A 17,632-nucleotide genomic window follows, 5' to 3' on the forward strand; every position below is an offset into this window, starting at 1 on the left:
CAAATACAAGACTCAAAAGAATCATTAAAAGGTAAATATGAAAGAGAAATCGTAAGCAACTCAACAAAGTTAGATCATGTATTTTACTATAAGGAAAGATGATACACATATCTTCGAAGAATTTTATTATTATTCGTGGAGGTAGAAGGATTCCACATAGAAAGAAGGTTTGGGAGTGAACCAGTTATATCAGGATGATGTAAAATAAACGCATAGGTGAGAAATATGGATACCCTGAGAGGAGGCAGAAGGGAGAGAAAGAATGTGGGGAGTGATCTCACATAAAATAGATGTGCAAGGAAGAGCTTTTACCCTGCAGTGGAAAATGGTAGGGAAGGAGTGGCCAAGGTCTGAACCTCAGTCACATCTAAGCTGATTCAAAAAATATCTATATACTTATGTCTGTATCTATATATACTTACTCAATTGGTCATAAAAATCCATCTTACCGTAGAGGTAGGTAAGAGAATGGGAAAAGAGAAAGAAAACGTGGTGATAAAAGGGTAGGTTGATAAAAGAATACAGCGGTCATTTGCAAAACCGAAATTAGAGTAGGGACAGGATAAAAAGAGAGGGAGAAGCGGGAAAAGAAAAAAAAATAGGTTGGAGGGAAATGCATAGTTAGTAATCCTAACTGTATAAATGGGATGAACTCACTCAAAAAACGGAAGCAAGTAGCAAAATAGATTGGAAAATAGCATCCAACAATAGGCTTGTTCTTTTTTTAACCAAAAAAAGACACTTGAAAGCAAGAGAGAACCACAGAGTTAAAATAGGTGAGAGTAGCAGAAACTGTTATATACTTCAGGTGAAGTAAACATTGGAGGGGCAGTAATCATAGCCTCAGACAAAGCAAAAGCACATATAACCTTATTAAAAGGCGTAAGAAGGGAAACTACCTCTTGTTGAAAGGAAACACAGACAATGAAATAATATCACCAGTTAATATAAGTTTGGGAAAGGACATAGGTTTCAAATTCTTAAAGGATATGTTAAAGGAATTAGGGAAAGAAACAGACAGTAAAACTATAATAGTGGGGGACCTCAACTTTTCCCTCTGAGAGCTAGATAAACCTAATCATAAAATAATTAAGAAAGAAGTTAAGAATAGTAGAATTTTAGAAAACTTAGACATGAAAGATTTCTGGAGAAAAGTGAATGGTAATAGAAAGGAGTACAGACACATGTTGCTTTATGTAAATTCACACTATACAAATTGGATTTTATGTGAAGAATTCTGTAAGAAATCTGCATTCCGAACATACATCTATGTAAACTTTACTATAATGTACTGGGATCTCTTACTGCTCCTTCCCCTCAACTTGGAGCTCTGTGGCCTCCTACTACCCACCCACCCCACCCTGGAAAGAAAAGCTAAAAAAATACTGCAAGTAAAAGCAGAAGAACAGACCTGCAGAGAGATGGCACCACCACTACTGGATTGGGACTTTGCTTGAGACCTCCAATGCTGAGAGAGGAGACCTTGGTTTCAGTGTGCCCACCTGCCCAAGAGTTTGGTCTCCACGTTTTGATATTTTGTCCATCCACGTTGTCCATCCATGTCACCTTTCTATCCCTGGTCCTCACTGTGTGTAGCCAGTCTGCTCCTGAATGCTTCCCTCTCTGGCCCCTATGTTTCTGCCTGCCTGCATATTCTTCCTTTCAGTTCCAGCCAGGCTCTCATGTGGCCACCAGCCATGCGTTCCTCCTCCTGCTCTTCTCTGTTCCCAACTGCCACTTGTCCTTGAGCCACATACTGGCCCAACTTCCATGGGGGTAGAATCCCTTTCTTGCCTCTTCTCTTTTCCACGTCCCTGAGTTAATTCACATTCTGTAAAGGGTCTGCGCAATGGTTCACTTATGTTGTTGTTTTTTTAATATGTATTTGACATTTCATTTTTCCTCACTTACATGTAAAACATTTTTCACATTAATTTTTAAAACTTTGAGTTCCAAATTCTTTCCCTTCCTCCTTCCCAACCCACCCTCCCCCATTGAGCAGGCAAGATATTGGTTACAGGTTATTTTTGTGTCGTTATGCAAAACATATTTCTACATCAGTCATGTTGTAAAAGGAAACATAGCCCCCCAAAAACTTAAGAAAAATAGAGATAAAAAATATGCTTTGATCTGTATTCAGATACCATCAGTTCTTTCTCTGAGGATGTATAGCATCTTTCATCATAAGTCCTTCAGAGTGGTCTTAGATCTTTATATTATTGGGAATAGCTAAGATGTTCACAGCTGATTATCTTATTATCTTACTGCTATTGTGTGCCATGTTCTCCTGGTTCTATTCGCTTTACTTTCCTTTAATTCATGTAAATATTTCTGGGTTTTTCTGAGAGCATTTTGATCACCATTTCATATAGAACAATAGTATTCTATCACAGTCAGAAAGCACAGTTTATTCAGCCATTCCACAACTGATGGGCATCATTTCGGTTTCCAATTGTTTGCTACTAGAGAAGAGCTACTATAAATATTTTTGTATGCATAGATATTTTCCATTTTCTAAAAAAATCCCTTTTGAAATTCAGACCTAGTAGTGGTTTTGTTAAGTCTAAGGGTATGCATGGTTTTATAGCCCATTAAGCTTAGCTCCAAATTGCTTTATGGAATAATTGAATTAATGTCTCATTTTCCCCACATCTCCGATTTTCTGTCTTATTATCTACTCTAATAGGTCTGAGACAGTACCTCATTATTGTTTTAATTTGCGTTTCTCCAATAATTAGTGAAGTAGAGCATTTTTTTCATATGGCTGTACATAGTTTTGACTACTTCAACTGAAAATGGACTGGTTCTACCTTTTTTTATCATTTATCATTTGAGGAATGGTTGTTATATTATAAATTTGACTCAGTTCTCTATATGTTTGAAAAATAAGGCCTTTATTGCATTTTGAATTCCAAATTCTATCTATCCCAGGTTGCCTTTCCCTCCCCTTAAGAATGATCTTTTTTAGGTTATTGTGGGCTCTCAAATGGTAATAAGTGAAAATAAGTGAATAAGGAGAAAAACTTAAACTCCGTGAAAGGTGGAAGCCCAAACATGGTGAAAAAGTCATAACTTAGGTACTGAATTATCACATAAACAATGAGTTATAACTTAAGATACTATGAATGATGAAAGCTGTAACAAGATGATTGTTACCCCTATGTGACCAGTACATGATCAATACACAAATTTGCGTTTAAGTATAACATTGGCGTAATGCCAAATCCATTGTTAAGCAGAAAAACAAAAGTATGCACCAATCAGTGCTGATATATTCTCTAAGTCCTCCTGCCTTTGCCTGCTTTCCCTAATTGTCACACGGATTTTGGGGGTCTCTTGCAGGGATCCACTGCATGATCTGACCACCATATCACACTGAAGATTGCTCCTGTCTTGTAAGTATTCCCAACAATTGGTTAAAGTACTAGAAATATTCAATTTGGAGATACTTGGCCTCTTGCTTTGCTATCAAAAGGAGCACCCCATGGTCATGGGACATGTACAGGGTTCCCTAGCCAGAGGATTTCTGGACCTTTCAATTGGCATTGTCTATAGGATACCAAGGGAATACCAAAGGAGTAGGAGATAGGTGAAGGGGGGGATTCCTAGATGGCCTCCAAGTGGGGGTAGTGGTCCTGTGTTGGACACCTTTGGACCACCATGTAAGTGTGAGGATAACCTGAAAACAACAGAAGCGCTAGAGTTCCTTCTGATGGAATCATGTTCCATTAAGTTGGGAAAAGAAGGACGACAAGTACTGGCAGATATGAGACATCCTCTTTTTCATATCACTGAACAAAAAGCCACTGCCAAGTTCCTAGACTCAGTGGCTAAGAACAGAAAATTGCTGGAGGAACTGCAGTTAGAAGAAACACATAGAGACATTGGTTTTCCAGTTAGCCAGGTTGAAGGGAGTTAAGCATGTAGACAGGAAAGCAACAGAGCATGTAATTTTGATAGAGTCTCCTTCTCCTTCTCTCTCACTGCAGCAACTTGGGTGGGTGAAGAGAGGAGAGGGAAATCAAAAATATCCTTAGCGAAGTGAAGATTATCTGAGGAGAAGCAGAATTTGCAAGAAACAAGATGTGCTGACAAATCTTTCTGTGTCTTATTAATTAAACTCCTAAAAGTTAAAAAATACCCTTTATCTCTCTCTACATTCTTGAATTGTGGCCAGTTTCTGGGGTGCAAAAGGACAGAGAAGAAAAAAGGTGAGAGAGGAGTCTCCCCCCGCCCCCGAATGACAGATTTATTAAGAGAAGGTCACTTCGCTGGTTATAAAGAGATGAGTTTGAGGGTTTTATCAGTGAAACTTTCAGGGTGAAGAGAGGGAAGAGGCTACACTTTGGAATAGAACTGACAGTTAACCCTTTCCTGGCTCACACAAAGGGGAAATGTTTGTATGAATTGGCAAACAATCAAAAGGTAACTAAGTTTGATTGGAATATCTAGTTAGAATTTAAAGAGTATTACAAATTAAGCTTAAGTACTGGTCAATTTAAAAATAACTTTAACTTACTATATGTTAAAATTTGAAATATAACTATAAATTATATGAGACCCCTGTCTATTTTAAGAAATCATAGAGAGCTATTAGAAAATTGATAAGCTATGATTTCCTTCTGAGACTCTGGAACCAAGACTTGAACGAAATCAAAATATGCTCTTAAGTGTGACAATTGCGGTAGATTAAATCTTAATACCAGATTGCCCCTTTTATAATCGTTGACAGTGGATTGGTTGGAAATAGTGGATTCCATAATATGAAATGACTGGAATAAGTAACATTTGTGTAAAACGTAATGCTAGAGACAGTATTAAAATCATAATCACATATTCTATGTAATACCATTTCAAACACAGATTGAGGTATTTAAATCCATTCTTGTCACACTTTAAGTGAAATGGTGTCTCTCCTATTTTTAAAATAACTCAGAATTTATGATATGATTTGACACTAAAACAAACTGGGAAAATACATAGTTCTGAAATTTATTAACTGGGTGACCTTAAGCAAGTTACTTACCTCAGTTACTAAAGTTACTAAACCTCACTTTACTTCACACGAGTATAAAGTGCCTAACACAATGGCTGGCATAGAGTAGACACTATAAATGCTAACTATTATTATTAGCTCCTTAATTAGATGTGAACAATATACAATACCAGTCGTAATGAAATGTCTGATTTTTTGTAAAATGTAATTTGGAAATGCATTCAACAGGACTGAAGTCACCTGACCAGTAATGGACTTGTTTCAACTTTCAAATACATAGTAATGCTTCAGATTGATAAAATTTTTTATCAGGTGTGTCAAGCATAATCTAAAAGTGAAAAAATTGTCTAAAACCAATTACGTCATTTTATCAGCCCTGCTAACTCTGTTTTATACTGTATTGTAACTACCATTTAGAGAACGATTTCCACCTTTGCCTGCAGACAACTAAAATAATTTGGCTATCACTTATGAAGGTGGTAGATTATTAACTAAATTATTTTGAGGTTATTGTTTTAATTTTAAAACCTGAAACTGGTCATTGACTACTGTGTATGGAAAGGAGATGAGGTGAAAGCCTTATCTGGATTGGTTCTGCTCATTCAGATCAGTCCTCCTTGGGGTATGAGGGTGTGAAGTACGGTTAGTCTCTTCCTCCTTGAGAATGTGTGTGTGTGTAGGGGGAGGTTATGGTGTCAAAGATCACAGCTCACATCAGCTCTAAGGCTAAATGGTATGGTTACACCCAACTCCCCTCCCTTAGAAAGACGGCCAAAGTCAATAAAGGGTTATATAGGGTGACTGGAGGTTCTGTGTGCCAGTTACCATACACTGGGATCCAAAAAAATAAACAAATCCTGTCTGCTCTGGCAGATATTGGTGCAGAATACATGATATGATATGTGAAACCTAAAAGACATCCTGACAAGTGGATAGCTATAAAAGGATATGGGGGAAATTCAGTCAGAACAAAACAAACTTAGGCAGAAAATAGGGAATAGCCAAAATAAGTGGCATTCCAGAGGAAGACCATATCATGTGATGGGCAGGCAGGCAGGGGCGTCAGGATCAGCCCCTTCTCTGGAGTCCCTATCAATTGCCCTTAATTTGTAATCTTTCCAGGTTTCTGCAAATTATCTCTATGAGCATGCTCTTCAGTCCTGGGAAACAGCTTGTTTCGGTTATGGAGTTCCTAAACAATTAACTTGATGTGCAAATCCTTAGATATGCAAGCTTACATATGATATAGAAATTATTACTTATTGTTTTTTACACTACTCAAATTTAAATTTGAGATAAAAAGAAAACAAGTGAAATATGTTCAGTGAAACCTCTCATGTAATAAGCCTTGATGAATTTGTATTTTTTATTGCAGTTCCATGACAGTAAAATATAATTGAATCTAACCCTAAGCTATGATTAGTGAAACTTGACATTCGAGGTAAAAATTTTTGAGACTGTAAATGATTTTATTTTGAGGTTTGAATTTAGGTATAGCTGTCTGATGAATCATCAAGTCAGCAATCTATCGTTCCAGAGAAATGCCACAAGCTAGGAAGAGGCAATGTCATTCTTAAGTATTACAGTTAGAACTCTGCATCTGGGAAGAAGTCAAGAGGACAACCTTGGCATCAAGCTAAGATGGGATCCTCCTGACTCAGTTTCCTCATTTTATTCTTTTGAACAGACATGTTTCTTACTTGGCTATTCCTGCATCTGGTGTTGAGGTAGAATTATTAGTACAAAGTTGGTTGCTAAACTGTGACTCATACCTGAAATCAAACACAGCTAAGGAAGTTTTATCCTGCCACATATGTGCTTTTAGGCTTAAGCCTAAAGGACTTATTTGATGTTTTTATAATCTTGTCCCTGCTTTTTTTTTCTTTTATGAGAAATTCTTATAATGAGAAGAAGTGGTCAGAAAAGATATGAGCACAATACAAGTATGTGAGATCCTGCTGTTTTCCATCTGAATGTGCATTTATTCCATATCCCAAGCAATTAGGTAAATGAGTACTCAGGCTTGTCGTCTGCCTGCCTACATTTTCATGTGAAACAGTCCTTGAAATAGCTCATCCTTTCTGAATAATATGGGGACAACTAGCCAAAGACAAAAACATTTATGAAACAAAGATATCAATTTATTGATTTGTGGGGTGGAAATCAGAAACATCTTCCGTTTGGTTTAGGGAGCAGAATTTCAATACAAACAATTTTCTTAAAGGGATGTAATGCCGCCTTTGTTGTGTTGCACTCACAGAAAAGTCAATTTCATTCAAGTTTATTGCTAATTTGGTACAAACACATTTTACTATAATCTACACTGTTTTGGAATTAATAATTTAAGTATCTTTTTAAGTCTTTAATTTTGATGGAGTAAAGTCAGCTTCTAATAAGTAAATTCATTTGTGTAACTATTGAATTCAGGGTTGGAAAACTTCTACCTGCAAGAATACTGTGACTTGAATTTTCATATATAGGATTGTTTCCTCAATCCAATCTTATCTTCCAAAAGGAATTGGAATCAGAGTGGAAAGTTTTGAAAAAATGACGAGATCAGACAATTCTGCATGTCAAGTGTAAATGATTCAAATGGCATATGTGAAAAACCTAAATTTGTTGAACCTTCAAGCAAACTGTGGGTTCCTATGTTGAGGCTCCCTTGTTAAGATCAAACTCCAAGGCTTAAAGTGGCTTTTACAGTATGATATAGTTATTGGAGAAGTAACATTTACGAGGTTATATTAATTTGAATAGTGATCTGTTTTGTAAAGTATTTTAGCAGGAACATCTAAGGGTTCTCTACAAGGAACTTGGAACCAGAAAAACAATTCTACTGAAGAGCGTCCCTGAAGACAAGATATTTTTGATATTACCCCAATAAAAGATGTTCCAGAAACCAGATAACTACATGGGAAACTGAATTCCAAGATGAAATTTGTTAATGAAATGGATTTTGGGGGTGGGTTGATGATCATCTTTGTACATGCCTCTCCTTGAGAATAAAAAAGGGTAAATTGAGAAAATCAAATTGTTCTGATCTCATTTTGTAATTGATTTTATTTTTTCACCCGTAATATGTTGTAAAACCACCCAATCCATGCTTACTTGTCTCTGAACCTAGTTCAGAAACTCACCTAGCCTGTACTAAGTTCCGAAATTCAGCTCTCCCATTAATCCCCAAAAGCCATTGATTCCTCTTTCACCTACCCAGTGGTGGGATTGAAGAAAATTGTAACAATTGTGATAATGTCCTCATTGGTCATAGTTTTTTTCGTGTCTGTGCTTATATTGCTTGTGTGGTTTACACTTACCAAAGAGACCACCCTGACTGTACCCAAAAAGGTTCTAAACACCCTACCATAGAGCTGACCCAGGGACCTTGCTGACAGCATTTGGAAAGAACATACTGGCAGCTTTTCAGTGGTGGATTCTGGGGTCCGAAATGGGGAAAAATCAAAAATACAGTGAAAAGTGAAAAGCCACAAAAACTTGAACTCTCTGAATGGTGGAAACTTGAACATGGTGGCCTGTTAAAAAATCAAAACTTTGTCACGACTTAAAACACTGACTGAATGATCACATCAACAATGAGTCATTACTTAAGATACTATGACTGCTGAAAGCTATGATAAGAATATCATGACCCATATGTGACTGGTACATGACCAATAACCAAACTTATGTATGGGCATAATACTGGCTTAAAGCCCAAGCCCACTACTAAGCAGAAAACCATAAACATACACTAGTGAGAAGTAATACACTCTGTAGCTCCTCCTTCCTTTGTTTTCTATAATTACCTTGGAGATTTTGAGAATCATTTACGGAGACACACTGAACTGTGTGGCTGCCATCCCAAACTGAACATTGCCCCTGTTTTATAAGTATTCGTCATGATTGATTAAACCACTACTTATAATCAATTTGAAGAACCTTGGTCTATTCTTTTGGCATAAAAAACAATACCCCACAGTTATGGGGCTGGTACAGGGTTCCCCAGTCATGGAAATTTCCAATCTTACAGATATTCAAGGGCACTCCATGTAAAACATTTTCATATTTCCCAGATCTCAGTCTGACTGAGACAATGTCCTTTCAGTGATTAAGGTTAGGTAAGAAATGAGGTAGAGAATGGCTTTGAACTGCTTTAAAAAATGAATGTGGGTTGGAAGACTCTCAGGGTTTCTCTACAAAACAGAAACAAAAAATTGTATTTACATTCACTCTAAACCAATTGGGGCCCAAACCATGAACAAGTAGGGCTTGACCTGGAATCTGTTGTTGATCAATCAATGCCAAGCTCTCCCTCTTCTTGCATCCAGAGTCATCTCCAGTCATCCTGATATATACCTTGCCATTAGACCAAGATGGCTCTGGAGGAGAATGTGAGGCTGGTAACTTTGCCAGTCCTCCCTCCCTTAAATTAACTTACATAACGTGACATCACCTCCCTGTTATCATGGTCCTTTTTGACAACAAAGGACAAATAACAACAACTAACAATTTCTGATCAGTCATTTTATGGAAGAAAATTCAAACCCCTACCTACCCAAGAAGAGGTCTGTATTCAGATGCCAGTAGTCCATTTTCTGGAGGCAGAAAACGTTTTTCAACATATGTCCATTGGAATAGTTTTGGATCATTGTATTGCTGAGAGCAGCAAAATCATTCACAATTGTTCATCACAAGATACTGCTGTTTGTGTGTACAAAGTCCTCCTTGGTCTGTTCAATTCACTTTGCATTCTTAGTTCATTTCAGCCTTTCCAGGCTTTTCTAACACCACTGCTTGTCATTTCTTACAACACAATAATAATCCATTACAAACACATACCAAACTCATTCACACATTCTCTGATTGATGGCTATACATATCCAATACTTAACCACCAACAAAGAGCTGCTGTAAATATTTTTGTACATATTTTCATTTTGTTATTGATCACTTTGTGGTACAGACTTAGAAGTGGTATTGTTGGATCAAAGGCTATGGACAGTTTCATTGTCCTTTGGGCAAAATTGCTGCTCTCAAATTGGATGAGTTCACAACTACATCAATGTGCATTAGTGTCCCAGTTTTCCCTGATCCCTTCCAACACTTGTCATTTACCTTTTCTGTCATATTAGCCAATCTGATAGATATCAGGTGGTACCTTAGAGTCGTTTTAATTTGCATTTCTCCAACCAATAGTGATTTAAAACATATTTTCAAGAGTAAGCTGAGCCAGTAAAATTAAAATGACAGTTCACCCTGAATAATTCCACTTATTCAATGCTAAAAAAACAAACCACCAAAAATTACTTTATAGGGCTAGAAAAAAATTATAACATTCATCTGGAAGAACTAAAATATTAAGGGAATCAATGAAAAAAATGGAACTATAGATATAGATAGATAACTATAACTATAGATAGCTTTGATTTCTTCTTTTGAAAACTGCTTTTTTATATCTCTGACCATTTATCAATGGGAGAATGATTTATATTCCTATAAATTTGATTCATTTCTCTATATATTTTAGAAGTAGGGTCATTCAGAGACACCTGCCCTCTCCCAGTTTTATGCAATCCTTCTCATTTTGGTTACATTGGTTTTGATTATGCAAAAACTTTTAAATTTAATATAATCAAAATTATCCATTTTAAATTTCATAATGATCTCTCTCTCTTGTTTCATGCTAAATTCTTCCCTTGTCCATAGAGCTGACAGTTAAATTATTCCACGCTCCCCTAGTTTCCTTTTGGTATCATCTTTATGTCCAAATCATGAACCCATTTTGACCTTATCTTCGTAAAAAGTGTGAGAAACTACTATGCATAGTTCCTGCTATTCTGTTGCCCACTTGTCCTAGAAGATTTTGTCCAATAGTGAATTTTTGTCCCAAGAGCTTGGATTTTTGGCTTCCTCAAACACCAAATTACTCTGATCATTTACTGTAATGTATTATATACTTCGTGTATTCCATTGATCTATCATTATATTTCCTAAGCAGTACCATATTATTTTGATGATTATTTTTTTATAATACAATCTGATATCTCGCAAAGTTGGATCACCTTCCTTCAATTTTTTTCACTGATTCCCTTAATATTTTAGTTCTTCCAGATGAATATTATCATTTTTTTCTAGCCCTATAAAATAAATTTTGGCAGTTTTGCTTTTTTTAACATTGAACAAGTAGAATTATTCAGGGTAAATTGTCATTTTTATTTTATTGGCTCAGCCTACTCTTGAAACACGTACTTCCTAAAACTTTATCACTATTAGGACTATTAGAAGGAGTATACATAAAGAGAGGATCTGGGTGTTAGTTGAGTATAATGTAATGACACTTGGAGAAAAAGGAAGGAAGAGATAGACTGGGGTAAATCATCTCACATAAAAGAGAAGCAAAAGAGGTAAGGAGAGGTGAAGAACCTTGAACGGTTCTCTTATAAGAATTGGCTCAGAATGGAAAAACACTCAGTTGGAGACAGAAATTACCTTACAGGGAAGCAAGAAATGGGTGGGGACTGATGAAAGAGATAGCTCGCTGTGGTGGTAGTGATTAGAAGTAAAATACTTACGGAGAGGGACAGCATGAATGGTAAGAGAGAGAAAAGGATGGGGTGAACTTTGCCATAAAACTGAAGTGAGTAGCAGAATGGATTAAAAAACAGAATCTTACAATACAATGTTTATAAGAACCACATTTGAAGCAAAGAGACACATACAGGACAAATATTTGGAGCTATAGCAGAATCTGTTATGCTTTAGCTGAAGTAAAAAAAAAAAGCATGGGTAGTAATCATAATCTCAGACAGACCAATAGCAAAAAGAAGATCTAATTAAAAGAAATAAGGAAGATAACTGTGTCTTGTTAAAAGGTATCATAGACAATGAAATGATATCAGTGCTAAACATCTATGAATCAAATGGTATAACATCTCAATTTTTAAAGAAGTCAGATAAGTTACAGGAGTAAATATACCATAAAACTATACCGGTAGGGGATCTCAGCCTTCCCTTCTCAGGATGAAATAAATCTAACAAAAAAACCGATAAAAATTTTAGAAAGGTTAGATATGAGATAATTCTGGAAAAATTTGAATGAGAATAGAAATGAATATAGCTTTTCCTTTACTGGCATATTGCACTCGATCCACTGAGCCATGCAGCCGCCCCCAATAAGGCTGTCTCTAGCCCAAATACATGACTAAGCTATTCATATTACCAAAATAACTTCTGACCTTTAAGGCACTTTACCCAAATAACAGGGTAGTCAAGTGGCTCGGTGAATAGAACACTGGGCTTAGAATCAGGAAGACTTAACTTCATGTGTTCAAACCCCCAGTCCAAGCACTCCCTTCTACCTATAGAAGCCAGAGCAGAGATGGAGCAGCTGCCCTCTGGCAAAGTGGTATGCCAATAGGAGTGGGGAAAGAGAGAGTTGTGTTTGTCCTTTCTTTTCAAAGAGGACCATGAGATCAGGGAGATGATGAAATGACTTTGATTTGAGTGAGTATTATGCAAGGTCATCAGCCTCATTTTCTTCTCCAGAATCATCGGGGTCCAGTGGTCAGGACTGCTGGAGAAGGCCCAGGATGCAATGGGAACCCTGGCACTATTAGGCTAAGGCTTTTTCAGATTCTCACTTTGGGTGAGGTAACATCCATTCAGTGAATAGGCCTCTTTAGGAAGTGAGTCAATTTATTTTCTCTTTTGTTACGTTTGGTTTTGTCTTCTTTCTCTCATGGTTTCTTTCATTCCTTTTCATTTTTCTATGCGATATGACTAATGTGAAAATGTGTTTATTGAGAATTTATGTGTAGACCCATAGAAGATTATTTGCAGTTTTGGGAAGGAGGGTGAGAAAATTCAGAACTTAAGGAAATGATTTTTGAAAATTGAAAACAAGTAAATTAATAAATTTGGGCTAGAAAGAAGTGAGTCAAGGATGGCCACTTCAATTTTAAAAAAAATTAAAATGGGAGGGGAAGACCCCCAGGGTTGCTGGCCCAAAGAGAAACAGTTACCATTTACATTCAATCTGAGCCAGGAGGGATCGAATTATGGCCATTAAGTGGTGCCTGGGCAGGGATCTATTGACCAATGTATGAGCTCCAGAGTAAAATGAATTTAAGGTTTGGTCTTGAAAGGAAGGAAGTAAGGAAGCAAGGAAGGAAGGAGTCTAGCCAGTAAAAACCAAGTTAACTGGGAAGCTTTTGGCCATCAAAATTTACCTTCCTTTGGAGAGGGAGAGGACAAGGTGAGTTACCCCACTGGTGGGCTTCCCATTCAGGCAGCAATGTTGTGAGATGCCTTCAGGGAAGATAAACGTGCCTTCAAGATCAGCTGTCTCACTGAAGGTAAATTATTTCACTTGCAAAGGCCTGAAAACTTGAAAAGCAAGACAAAAGTTGAGGGAGAGTAGGTGAATGACTTTTTGACCCCAGGTGATTGTACACTTAAGGCAGCCTGGGCTGGATAAAATTAAGGATCGAGTCTCTGCTGCTTGTGTTGATTTTGACCTAGCAATGAACATCAAGAAAACAGAACTTCTCCACCAGGCACTTAGACAACATCCATTCAGGAAACCATTGATTACCTCAAATGGAGAAGTTCTGAATACTATGGATAAGTTCACTTACCCTGGCAGTATCATTTCCAGGGACATACACATTGGTAACGAGTTTGATGTACACATTTCCAGAGCCAGCTCAGGGTTTGGGAGTCTCGGAAGTAAAGTGTGTAAGAAAAGAGGCATCAGACTACCTACCGAACTGAAGATCTATGGGGCTCTTGTGCTGACTTCGTTGTGATATATCGGTGAAACTTGGACAATCTACCAGTGCCACACCAAATAACTGAATGGCTTCCATTTGAATTGTCTTTGGAAGACTCTGAAGGTCACCTGGTTACCTGGACAAGGTAGTGGGCAATGAGGTCCTTTCCTGAGTGAAACTGACAAGGCTTCAGACTTGTGGAAGATAGTACAGCTGTGATAGACACATTGCTGATAAGAAGAAGAGATATAAGGATACTCTCAAGGTGTCACAGAAGAACTTTGGAATTAGAGCCAAGATGGCAGAGTAGAAAGATGAACCTGCTGAAGCTCTACCCCACAGCAAATAAAATACCTGTAAAATTAATTCTAAACAAATTCTAGAGCAGCAAAAGTCACAAAGCGACAGAGTGAAAGATTTCCAACCCAAGACAGCCTGGAAGGCCAACAGGAAAGGTGTATCACACCAGGCTCAGAACGGAACAAAGTCTACCCTTGACCATGCAGCATGGCGTGGACAGGACTGGAGCAGGGTTCTGGGTGTGAAATCATGGGTAGCAGGTGCGGGTCCCAGATTTCTCAACCCACAAATGCCAAACACATCTTCAAAGGTGAGTGAGAAAGCTCTTTCTCCTGGATGAGAAGTGAGCAGGGTCTGGCCCTAGCTCCAGCTCCAGCTTGACGGCAGCCACTGCAGCAGCAGCATCCATTTTTTGAGCCCTCCACCTAAAGACCCTGGGGGAACTGGGAGACTGATCTGGGTCTCAGTCCAGAGTGGCAGTACTGGGATGAGGAGGAGCACTGGCATGGTAGAGCTAGTGGTGACTGTGGAGAGAAAATCCTGCTCCCAGATCCTGGGCAGAAAAGCTTGTGGTTGCTCCCAGACCAGAGTGCAGGCCAGGGGATGAATAAACTCCTCTCCCTTGATTGTGCCATCTTGGAGGAACTGAGAACTTACACTTCCCTAGAATATACCCTCCACTTGACAAAGGATTCAAAAGTCAAATAACTAGCTGGGAAATGCCCCAAAATAGGGGGGAAATTAGGCAATGGAAGGTTACTTTCTTGGTGAAAAGTTATTTTCTTCCATCCTTTTGGATGAGGAAGAGCAAAGCATACCATCAGAAGAAGACATAAAAGTCAGGGCTTTTACATCTAAAACCTCCAAAAATAATAAGCAAAATGGTCTCTGGCCATGGAAAAGCTCAAAAATAATTTGGAAAATCAAGTAAGACAGGAAGAATTAGGAAAGAGAAAAAACAGGAAAGAAATGAGAGTGATGCAAAAAAATCAGGAAAAACGATTCAACAGCTTGCTAAAGGAGACCCAAAATACGCTGAAGAAAATAAGACCTTTAAAAATAGATTAACCCAAATAGCAAAAGAAGTTCAAAAAGTCCGTATGGATAATAATGCTTTAAAAAACAGAATTAGCCAAATGGAAAAGTAGGTTGAAAAGGTCACTGAAGAAAAAAGTTCTTTAAAATTTAAAATGGAGCTGATGGAAGCCATTGACTTTTTGAGAAATCAATAAATTACAAAGCTAAAAGAACGAAAAAATAGAAGAGAATGTGAAATATCTCATCGCAAAAACAACTGACCTGGAAAGCAGATTCAGGAGACATAATTTAAAAAAATATTGGTCTGCCTAAAGCCATGATCAAAAAAGAGCAGAGACACCATCGTTCATGAAATTAACAAGGAAAACTGCCCTGATATTCTGGAATCAGAGGGTAACATATAAAGGGAACTAAGTCACCAATCACCTTCTGAAAGAGAACTCAAAAGGAAAACTCCCAGGAATATTATAGCCAAATTCAAGAGTTCCCAGATCAAGGAGAAAATATTACAAGCAACCAGAAAGAAACAATTCATCTATGGTGGAAATACAATCTGGATAAGAAATGATTTAGCAGCTTCTGCACTAGGGATCAAATGGCTTTGGATATGATATTCCAGCGGTCAAAGGAGCTAGCATTAAAACAAAGAATCACATACCCAGCAAAACTGAGTATAATACTTCAGGGGGAAAAATGGAATTTCAATGAAATACAGGACTTCCAAACATTGTTGTTGAAAAGACCAGAGCTGAATAGAAAATTTGAGTTTCAAATAGAAGAATCAAGAGAAACATGGAAAAGTAAGCAGGAAAGAGAAGCTTTAAGGAACTCATTAAAGATGAACTGTTTACATTCCTACATGGAAAGATATTGTTTGGAACTCATGAGACCTTTTCAGTATTAGGGTAGTTACAGTGTGGGTTTGTATGGGTATGTATGTATGTGTATATTATATATGTGTAGGTATGTATATGTCCATGTGAGCATGTGTGTATGTATATATACATATGTGTGTATATATGTATATGTATACACACACTTACAGAAGGCATATAGTGAGCTGAATATTAAGGGAGAATACCTAAAATAATAAAATTTACTGTTGAATGTAAGAAAATGTAAAAGTGGAATGTAGGAGAATGGAATAGGTAGAATGTAGCAAATGTCTCACATATAAGAGGGAAGAAAGAGCTTCTAAAATGGAAGGGAAGAAGGTGGAGATGAAAGGAAATAATTGAGCTTTACTCTCATGGGATTTGTCTTAAGGAGGGAATAACACACGCAAAATTCAATGCGAAAATCTATTTTACCCTACAGGAAGTCAAGGGGGAAAGGATAGGAGAGGGAAGATAATAGAAGTGACAGCTAATTGGGGAAAGGTATAATCAAACGCCATTGTGGGAGGACAGTTCAACGGAGAGAATGGAATAAATGAAGGGTAGGATGTGTGTGTTCGTCTTTCGTTGCCGAACAAGACCATGTCATCAGGAAAATAACAACATGACTTGCACTTGACTTTTGTTTTTGAGTGAGGGAGGGCAGTTCAGGTCACCAGACTCACTTCTCACCCAGAGCCATCTGAATCCAGTGACCAGATATTCATCAGGATGACTGGAGATGACCCAGGATGAGGCAATTAAGGTTAGGTGAATTGCCCAACGTCACACAACTAGTGAGTGTCAAGTGTCTGAGGTGAGATGTGAACTCAGGCCCTCCTGTCTCCTGCCCTGGTGTTCTATCCTGAAGGGCAGGATAGGACAGAGGGAAATGTGGTTAGTGTTTTACACCATAACTATTGTGGAAGTGCTTTACATTGTTACACATGTATGACGTATATTGTGTTGCTTGTTTTTTCCATGAGGGTGGGTGGATAGGGAGGAAGAGAATATGAACCTCAAAGATTTAAGAATGAATGTTAAAAATTGGTTTAGCATGCAACTGGAAATTAAACTATACAGGCAATGGAGCATGGAAATTTATTTTATCCTGCAGGAAAATAGAGGGGAATGTGGATGGAAGAATGGTGGGTAACAGAAGGAAGACAGACTGGAGGAAGGGGAGTATGGGGTGCATGCTGTCCTGGGGTGGGGGATGGGGAGAGATGGGGAGAAAATTGTGAATTCAAATTCTTATAGAAGTGAATGTTAAGAACTGAAAAATAAATAGCATATAAATATATATATATATGTATATATATACATATATATATATTTTAAAAAAGAGAACTTTGCCATTGATTGCGTGAAATGGGAGACAGAGGCAAAGGACTTGTCAACATGGCATGCTTGCAGCCATGAAGACGCTGTTGCTCTATGATCAAAAGCAGAATTGCAGAACCTTGAAAGAAAGGTCAAATGCACAAATTTAGAGAAATCTCCACGCCAAATATTCCTATGAGCTATTCCTATGGTAGGGCATTCTGAACTCATGTTAGTACCCAATCCCCTTTCAGATCCAATGCAAAATCCTTTGCTTGATATTCAAAGACCTTCCCAAACATCCCCTTTACGCTTCCAGTCTTATTAAACTT

General features: G+C 37.7%; 1 long non-coding RNA gene across 1 annotated transcript in view; it reads right to left on the reverse strand.

Annotated features, from left to right (window-relative positions):
• Positions 1 to 17,632, reverse strand: part of LOC140515607 (uncharacterized) — a 122,190-nt gene that overhangs the window by 91,783 nt on the left and 12,775 nt on the right. The gene's annotated exons all lie outside the window — the stretch shown is intronic.

The sequence above is a fragment of the Notamacropus eugenii genome, chromosome X (genome assembly GCF_028372415.1).
Source record: "Notamacropus eugenii isolate mMacEug1 chromosome X, mMacEug1.pri_v2, whole genome shotgun sequence".
Classification (NCBI taxonomy): Eukaryota; Metazoa; Chordata; class Mammalia; order Diprotodontia; family Macropodidae; genus Notamacropus; species Notamacropus eugenii.